This window comes from Pipistrellus kuhlii, unplaced genomic scaffold (genome assembly GCF_014108245.1).
Source record: "Pipistrellus kuhlii isolate mPipKuh1 unplaced genomic scaffold, mPipKuh1.p scaffold_m20_p_3, whole genome shotgun sequence".
Lineage (NCBI taxonomy): Eukaryota > Metazoa > Chordata > Mammalia > Chiroptera > Vespertilionidae > Pipistrellus > Pipistrellus kuhlii.
Window position 1 is genome coordinate 3049049 of NW_023425529.1, and position 8888 is coordinate 3057936.

Sequence of the window (8888 nt, forward strand, 5' to 3'; positions counted from 1 at the left end):
TCGGACTTGACCCAGCTTCCCTGCAGGTCCCTGGCCGTGCCTTTCTTTTCCCTTGGGCTCCCCTCATGCTTTCTTCTGGGAACCCAGGGTCCTGCCCTCTTCCCCCTCTTGTCACCCGGGCCCCTTGGACTCCGGGGGAGGAGGGAGGTACTGTCCAGTTTGGGCAGCTCTCCTCGCCATGGCCTCATCTCCCTCCTGCAGAACAGGCTCTGCGTAGAGGCAGCGGAGAGGCATGCATCGCCCTCTGGTGGCAGCTCCTGGACCCACATGTCCTTGTGCCCTGTGGCATTTTATTTAGCTCAAGTATTTTATTTATTTATTTATTTTTTAAATATTTTATTGATTTTTTACAGAGAGGAAGAGAGAGGGGTAGAGAGTTAGAAACATCGATGAGAGAGAAACATCGATCAGCTGCCTCTTGCACACCCCTTACTGGGGATAAGCCCGCAACCAAGGTACATGCGCGCAACCAAGGTATAATACATGCGCGCAACCAAGGTACATGCCCTTGACCGGAATCGAACCTGGGACCCCTCAGCCCGCAGACTGACGCTCTATCCACTGAGCCAAACCGGTTTTGGCTAGCTCAAGTATTCTTAAGGCAATGACTGAGCATCTTCTGCAGGTAATATCCTGGGGCGGGCTTGAAGGAGGCGTGCAGTGTGAAGGGCAAGGAATCCTGTCCGTGGTGCCGAGAGCCCCACCGAATCAGCCGAACGTGGCCGTGTCCTGCGTGTCCTCGCCTCGACCGTGGAATCCGGGTAGCGAGGGGATAACAGGCATGGTGCCCGGAGTGCGTGCCAGCCTCGCTCCCGCCCGGACGCCGTGTATAACACACACGTGCTCGATGCCCCGGGAGGAGGTGGCCATCGGAGGGCACACTGCTGTGTGTGTGGGCGCACCAGCCGTGGGGTTCCTCCAGGCCGGGAGGGGCCAGGGGCTGAGGGACCCTTCCATTGCTGTCCCCGCAGAGCCGCGACGGGTCCTCCAGGCGGGGAGACCCTGCATGTACCCCGATCAACATTGGCGTTTCCAGGAGCCAGGCTTCAGTGGCCCAGGGGTGTGGGGTTGGCCCTGGGCAGCCGAGACCCTGGGCGTGTGAGGGGTTGCTCACTCCTCGGGTGGCAGCTGGGCTGCTGTCGCTCCGTGGCTCAGGTTCGGACACTAGAGCTGGGCCGGGCTCTCCCCTGGGAGGGGAGGGAAGGGAGGTGGGGCACTGAGGGGGAGATGCTGTGGGGAGAGTGGGCATCAGGTGAGGGCTGGACACGGGATGTTTAAAGCTCCGAGCATCCGCTTAAACCACACAAGCCTTTGTACGCCCGTGTCCACGCTGCCTCCGCCCCTCGGCGTCTGATTCCTGGCCTGTTAGCCGTCCTGTATCCTTCACGGCCTGACCCAAAGCCTCCTCCTCCACGAAGCCTTCTCTGAGTGGGCAGCTGCCTGGGCCGTGTCTGGATACCTGATGCAAACTCTGGCTGTAGTTGCTGCCCTCGCATCTACCCTCCTTCCCATCCCCTCCACCAGGCCCTGGCCCTGAGGCTGGGCTGAGTCTTTTTTTTTTATTTAATTTCTTTATTGATTAAGGTATCACATATTTGTCCTCAACCCCCCATTCTAATCCCCCGCCACTCATGCCCTCACCCCCCTATTGTCCTTGACCACTGGTTAGGCTCACGTGTGTGCACGTAAGTCCTTTGGTTGATCTCTGCCTTTTATCCCCACCCTCCCTCTGAGGTCCAACAGCCTGACCCATGGCTCCTTATCTCGGGGTCTGTTCTTGTTCATCAGTCTATGTTGTTCATTTTCCCCAGATGAGAGAGATCATGTCCTACTGGAAATATACGTATAAGAATAAAAAATGAGACAAGCAAAAATTGTTATGCTGAAAGGCATATGAATCAGTCTGTAGAGAGTTTCTTTCTGAGCCACCAGTTCTTTTGAGACCCAATTTCAATGTCAAGCAGTTCCTTATGTGTACGTGTCAGCCATGATGTTTCAGTTCTGGATGGTGGGCAAATGGTGGTGGGCTGAGTCTGGAGCGTCTGTTTCAGCCGCCATAACTCTCAGCCCAGACCTGAGGTGGCACAGATGCTTGTCCAAAGATCCATGCTGACCGCTAGCTCTGCTGGGGAAGCGTGATTCACTTTTCCCGGAGAGGCGGGGCTCAGAGCCATGGTAGGAAGACAGAGAAGGTTCTGGAAGGCCAGAGCAGCACAGCCAGGCAGGGCCTGCAGTCATTCCAAACTCAGCAGCAGCCCGGCAGCTAGGAGCATGTCTCCTGCAGCCCGGCAGTCTGGGTTCGAGTCCCAGCCCTGGCGCGTACTACCTGAGTGACCTCAGGGGAGATATTATACCTCAGCTCTGGGCACCTTAGTGTCTCCATCTGTAAAAGGGATGCTGCCGAAACCGGTTTGGCTCAGTGGATAGAGCGTCGGCCTGTGGACTGAAGGGTCCCGGGTTCGATTCCGGTCAAGGGCATGTACCTTGGTTGCGGGCACATCCCCAGTGGGGGGCGTGCAGGAGGCAGCTGATCGATGTTTCTCTCTCATCGATGTTTCTAGCTCTATCCCTCTCTCTTCCTCTCTGTAAAAAAAATCAATAAAATATATTTTTAAAAAAAAGGGGGGGGGGAGGCTAAGAGGACCGACTCGGAAGCATTGCTGCCAGGACTGAGGAGTTAGCACGAGGCTTGTCAAACCTCTTCATGCACACAGGTCCCCGCTGGCCCGGGTAGGATGCAGTTCTGCACTGAGATACCGCCCTCCTGCCCAGCTCCCAGGCTGCGGCTGCTGCTGGGCCTCACTCGGCCATCGGCGTGAATGCACCCAAGGTGCTGGGCCCAGGGCCTGGAGCTCAGCGAGGCCGGGAAGTGTTGCTAGCTGCCGTCTCTCCGGGGAGACTCTGGCTTCTAGAGCTTCCTGCTTCTCCATCCTCCAGGCACTGTGCTCTCGGGAGCCTCGGTGATGCTGTGGCGGCTGGTGCCTTGAGGTGGCTCTGTGCTCTGCGCCCCGAGGAGGGCAGGTGGAGGGCGATTTGGGGGGAGCTGAGGAGGAAACAGGAAGAGGGCTGGTGGCTAGGGGTGGCTCACAAGCCCCCTCGTAGCGAGTGTCCGGGCTTGCAGTGGTGTGAGCTTCACAGCCCAAACCGCACACCTCGCAGCTCCCCGCCCTGCCGCGCCAGCCGCCCCTGCTTCCTGCGGGAGGCACAGGTGACTGCAGCCAGGGTGCTGGCGGGCTCTGGGCCAGAACCACAGGCCGGGGCCACATCCTCCGGCTCGAAATGCCCCGTCCCCCTCCGACCGCCGTGCTCTGGCCAGGCCTGGGTCTCAGCTCGAACCCCCTCCCCCTGCTGGCCTGTCCCCCACCTCCCGGGCCCGTGCGAGGGGCCCCACGTGGCGACCTGGGGACGTGGTTGGGAGCACACGTGGCCCCTGTGTCCGGGGTGCCCTGGGCCTCGGGCAGGGGCTCCAGCTGGAGGTCATTTCCCGGGAGCAGCCGGCCCCGGGGAGTCAGCCATTCGCTCCTGTGGCCCCGGCTTCGCCCCGGGAGGTGACACAGCCCGAGACACGTCCCTCCACTGCTTTCGGGTTCGCTCATGAGCCCCGGAGGCCCAGGAGATCAAGGTCACTGGGTCAAGGCCGACGTGGGGGGTGGAGGTGAACTTCCCTCCTTCCCGCTCAGGCCTGGTTCTCTCCTGAACGGAGCTGGGGAGGGGGGCAGGCCCCCCCGTGCTAGGAGCCCCTCCGAGGGCTGAGGACAGCCCCCTCCCCTGTGGGGGACGAGGTGTCCCGTTTGGATTCTTCTCATCAGAAGAGCTTTTCCTGGAGAACTCTTAGCACCACGGGCCCAACCCCCTCCTGCAGGGCGTGGGGTGGGGAGGCTTGGGGGGCGCACAGGGCCGGCCTGGCACCTGGGGCTGTGGCTTGCCCGGCCTCCTCTGGCCCCTGTTTCCAGTAGCAGCACCCATCTCTCTTCGGAGATCCCGTAAAAGGGGTGATCTTGGTCAAGCTTCTGTCGGAGCACCCTATCTTCTCCAGCCAGCAGGTGGGCGTCTGACCCCCTCCTCAGCCAGGGAGACTCTGGATTCGGGTGGGAGTGGGGGGAGGGGAGAGAGCAGAGCAGCAGCTGGACGCTGGTGCCCGGGAGGAATGCTGGCGGCCGCTCTGGAGCCTGCGCCCTGAGGCCGGGGTCTCCATCGGCCTCCAGAACCTGCAAACCTTCTGGCTACTTCCGCTTGGCTCAGGCTAGCCATGGCCTGCCCCAGCCCCAGAACAGAGCTGATCACCGCAGGGAGGGGCCTGCAGGGGGGTGGGGGTGGGGGACCGAGACCCAGGCCTCCGGGCTCCCAGCCGGGCTCACGTCCCCTGGGGGAGCCTCTGGCCCAGCAGGACCGGTGGGACTGAAACAAAGGAGAACCGAAGAGAAGAAATGAGTGTTGCCCTCTCTGGCCAGGTGTTGGGTGGGGGTGCTGGTGGTTTGACTGCTGGGCAGAGTGTCGGGGAGCACCTAGGGCTGGGCGTGAAGGGGGGGTGGGGAGAGGGCTCACCAGCCAGGCTCCCTGGGGGCTCACACAGGCCCCGCCCCCGCCGGGACCCCTGGCCTGTGAGGGATCTGCCCTTCCCTCCCAAGGAGCCAGGATTCGAGAAGCAGAATGCAGGCTGATGGGGTTCAGACAAGCCCCCGGGGCGGGGGAGGGGGGAGGACGCTCCCGGGCTGGGCCTCACTCACTCTGAAAGCGAAACCAGCCGCCCACCAGACACACGGGCCTCAGAGGCTGAGCTCCGCAGCCCGTCTCCTGGGAGCCGCCATCAAAGGGAAAGCCAGCATCAGCCTGTTCCCGGTCAGACCGCCCGGCCCGGGCCTCCAGGCCTGGGGTTCAGGCCTGCAGCCGCGTCAGCAGCCAGGGAGACACTGGGCTGTGACCCCCTTTTCCGGGCAGGCCAGGCAGCGGGAGGCGTGGTCTCGGACCCTCCTGTACCGCCCCAGACCCATGCCCACAGCGGCCACGGGGCCACGTGGCCACCTTGTCCTGGTCCCAGGCGCCACAGAGAAGGCAGGCACACTGCCCCACCCCCCGGGCCGGCTGCCAGAGCCGGAGGGCAGGCCGGGGCTGGCAATGGAAGTGACTTCAGGCTTCCGTCTGGGTGTTGGTGATTGTGGCTCCAGGCCGGGCAAAGGCACGGTGTCTGGTGGGAACGTCAGCTGCAGACCGTAGACCCCCTTGCGTGGGACACACAGCCTTGAAAGAAGTCAACACCACACACACGGGAAAGGCTCGCAAAGCCGCCCTCTGACCACCGCGTGAGAGAGAGGTCCGGCCCGCGCCCTGCCCCGCCCTGGCCCTCAGCTCGCCCTCCCTCCCGGAGACCGAGGGCCCGAGGGCCTGAGGGGGCTGTTTTATTGTGAAAATGAAAGACCAATATTTTCAGTGAGAGAATGACACACTTCTTAAAAATCTCTGTTTTCTGGATATATGCACCCTCTGTTCATAGCAGCACAATCTACAATAGCCAAGATTTGGAAACAGCCCAGGTGCCCGTCAGCAGATGACTGGGATCAGGAAACTATGGTACATCTACACAATGGAATGCTGCGCTGCCGTAGAAAAAGAAGGAATTCTCACCGTTTGCAGCAACCTGGATGGAACTGGAGAGCGTCATGCTGAGTGAAATAAGCCAGTCAATGAAAGAAAAACACCGCATGACCTCACTCATTTATGGATGATAAAAGAACACTATAAACTGCTGAACAAAATGATAGATACAGAGACAGTAAGGTATATCAAACAGAAAGTCGAATTACAGCGGGAAGGTTAGGGAGAGGTGGGGGAGATAAGAGATCAACCGAAGGGCTTGTATGCATGCATGTAAGCATAACCAATGGACGCAAAACGCTGGGGGGTGAGGGCATGCATGGGAGTGGGGTGGAGGGATGGGCAATGGTAAGATATATACACATAAAATACCTTAATAAAAATGAAAAAGAAAATCTCCGTTGCCTGCTTTTCCTATAAATTCCGGGTTTTCTGGGAGTATTGGGCCGCTTCTCCAGTAGACGGAGTCTCCGGTGTGCCAGGTCCCGCCCGCCCGCGCTCAGGTTCCTGCCCCAGCCCGCCCACGCCCGCCTCCTGCCGAGAGCGTTGCCGCCGGGGCCACGGGGGGGGGGGGGGTGTGGGGGGGGCAGGTGCGTTTTAGGAACCGCCCATGGTCCTCGAATGTCCCGGGCTTCCCACACGTGCGGAACTCGGCTCCCTCCGGCTTACTGTGGCCCCTGTGTCCCAGGAGGAGCCGCGGTCCTGGCGGCCTCTTTCGGAATCTGCCAAGCGACAGCAGCGTCTCCTCTCAGGCCACCGACTCAGACCGGGGACTGCCATGCCCCGGTGCCAAGAGTCAGGGCCCACGGGCAGAGTCTAAGTCTCATTTGATGGCGCAGGGCCAGGCGGTACCCAGGTCTGGCTGGCCTGGCACCTACCCACTGCCTGAAGCTGCGTCCTCACTGACAAGGGGGCTCAGGGGCCCCTGTTCTCTGGGGTCCGTTGTCCCTGGCCCCGGATTGGGGTGTCATTCAGGAGGGGGTGTGGATCTCTGATCCCATTTGCCACTTTCCTCCACGCGGACGCTGGAGGGAGGCCCTGTGACAGCCAGACACAACCCCCGCAGAGCGGCATTTAAGTGTTTTCTGGCTTTTAAATAAAAATACAAAGAGGAAAAAAGCAAGCAAGTCTCCGTGTGAGGTAGAGAGGAACTGCGCACAGACACTTGGCAAACACACGTTTCTCTCCTCGCTGCGACACCTCGACAGTTTCTGAGAAACATCACAGGTCTTGGTGAAACTGCTGAAGAATAAGAGTGAAGATTCTTTCTACCTGCTCCCCACAGGACGGCAGGAAGCCGCGGCAGGCGCTGCGGGGCCTGGGAAGCCGTCCTGCCTGTCCCCGTGGCAGGGCCCTGGCGGGGCCGAGAGGACCCGGGACAGGGGTCAGGCATCCGTGTGACTTGGACAAGTGTCTCCCTCCCTGGCTGTCTGTAACTCAGGACGGCGGTGACTCAGGACGTCGTCAGGTTCCTTGGAGAGGCTGCAGGTGAGCAGGGGTGCTCGGAGGGCGGGTGTCTGGGGAGCCCCGAGGGCCCTCCATCTCTCACAAAGGATCCCACACTTTTTATTTTTATTTTGGTTCTCACTGTGTGGATTTCCCTGAGCATTGCATTCCATGAGGCAAAGCTCACAGAGTACACAGCTGGTTCAGGGGCGTCTACTCCTGTGCTGCCCACTTACCCTCCGCTCCCCGCCCCCCCCCCCCCCCCCCCGCCTCCAGCTCCCCTCCCTGGAGGAAAACCTGTCTCTAGGGAATTCTTCCAGGGCTACTCAGGGCACACACATGCTAGTTCATAAACATGCTCACACACACACACACACACACACACACACACATGCATGCTCACCCCACACACACACATACAGCACACACGCATCCACCCACACTTTTGTAAACTCACATACCTAGACCCTCCCTTACACATGCACACACCCTCACTCACAGGAGGCTAACCTTCACACCCATCACACTCACACCTGCGTACTCAGACCTACTCGCCCTCGCACACATGTACAAATATACCGGGCACATACACACACACACACACACACACACACACACACACACAGTCAGGCTCACTCTCTCTCATGCCCACGCTCTCACAAACACCCCCTCACATTAACACCCTCACTCATACCCCTCACATTCACACCCTCACAAACACCCCTCACATTCACACCCTCACTCACACTCCTCACATTCACACCCTCACAAACACCCCCTCACATTGGCACCCACACAAACATCCCTCATTCACACCCCTCACATTCACACCCTCACTCACATCCCCTCACATTCACACCCTCACAAACACCCTCAAATTCACACCCTCACAAACACCCCTCACCTTCACACCCTCACAAACACCCCTCACATTCACACCCTCACTAACAGGCCCTCACATTCACACCCTCATTCACACCCCCTACATTCACACCCTCACTCACACCCCCTCACATTCACACCCTCACATTCACACCCTCACTAACAGTCCCTCACATTCACACCCTCATTCACACCCCCTACATTCACACCCTCACTAACAGCCCCTCACATTCACACCCTCATTCACACCCCCTCACATTCACATCCTCACTCACACACCCTCACATTCACACCCTCACACTCACACCCTCACTCATACCCCTCACATTCACACTCTCACTTATACCCTCACTCACACACTCACTCACACCCCCTCACGTTCACACTCTCACTCACACCTGCTCCCTTTACTCCTGTAGGAACATGGCAGTGGTGCACCACACATTCTGTTCTGAACTTGGCTTTTGTCACCCGCCCTCCATGCCCGGTTGTCCCATGTCAGGAAGGGTGAGCTGCCCCTCTTTGTTTTGTTTTTTTTTGTTACCATGTGGATGATCCCTAATTTAACCTGCCTACCAGCAGTCCTCCATGGATGCAATATATTTACTTACTTAGTTTTTAAGGTCTAGACTTTTATTTTTTTTATTTTTATTTTTTTGTTAACCCTCACCAGAGGATATTTTTCCATTGCTTTTTAGAAAGAATGGAAAGGAGGGGGAGAGACAGAGAAGCATCCATGTGAGAGAGACAGATTGATTGGTTGCCTCCCATTGGTTGACTCTGGGTCAGGGATGGAGATCAAGCAGCAACTGGTACGTGCCCTTGACTAGAATAGGACTCGGGACCCCTTCAGCCCACCTGATGCTCTATCCACTGAGCCACACCAGCTAGGTCAGGATGCACATGTAGCTGCCTCCAGTCTGGCCGCTGTGTTAATTCCCGGCTCACGCGCTTCCTGCCCCAGCACG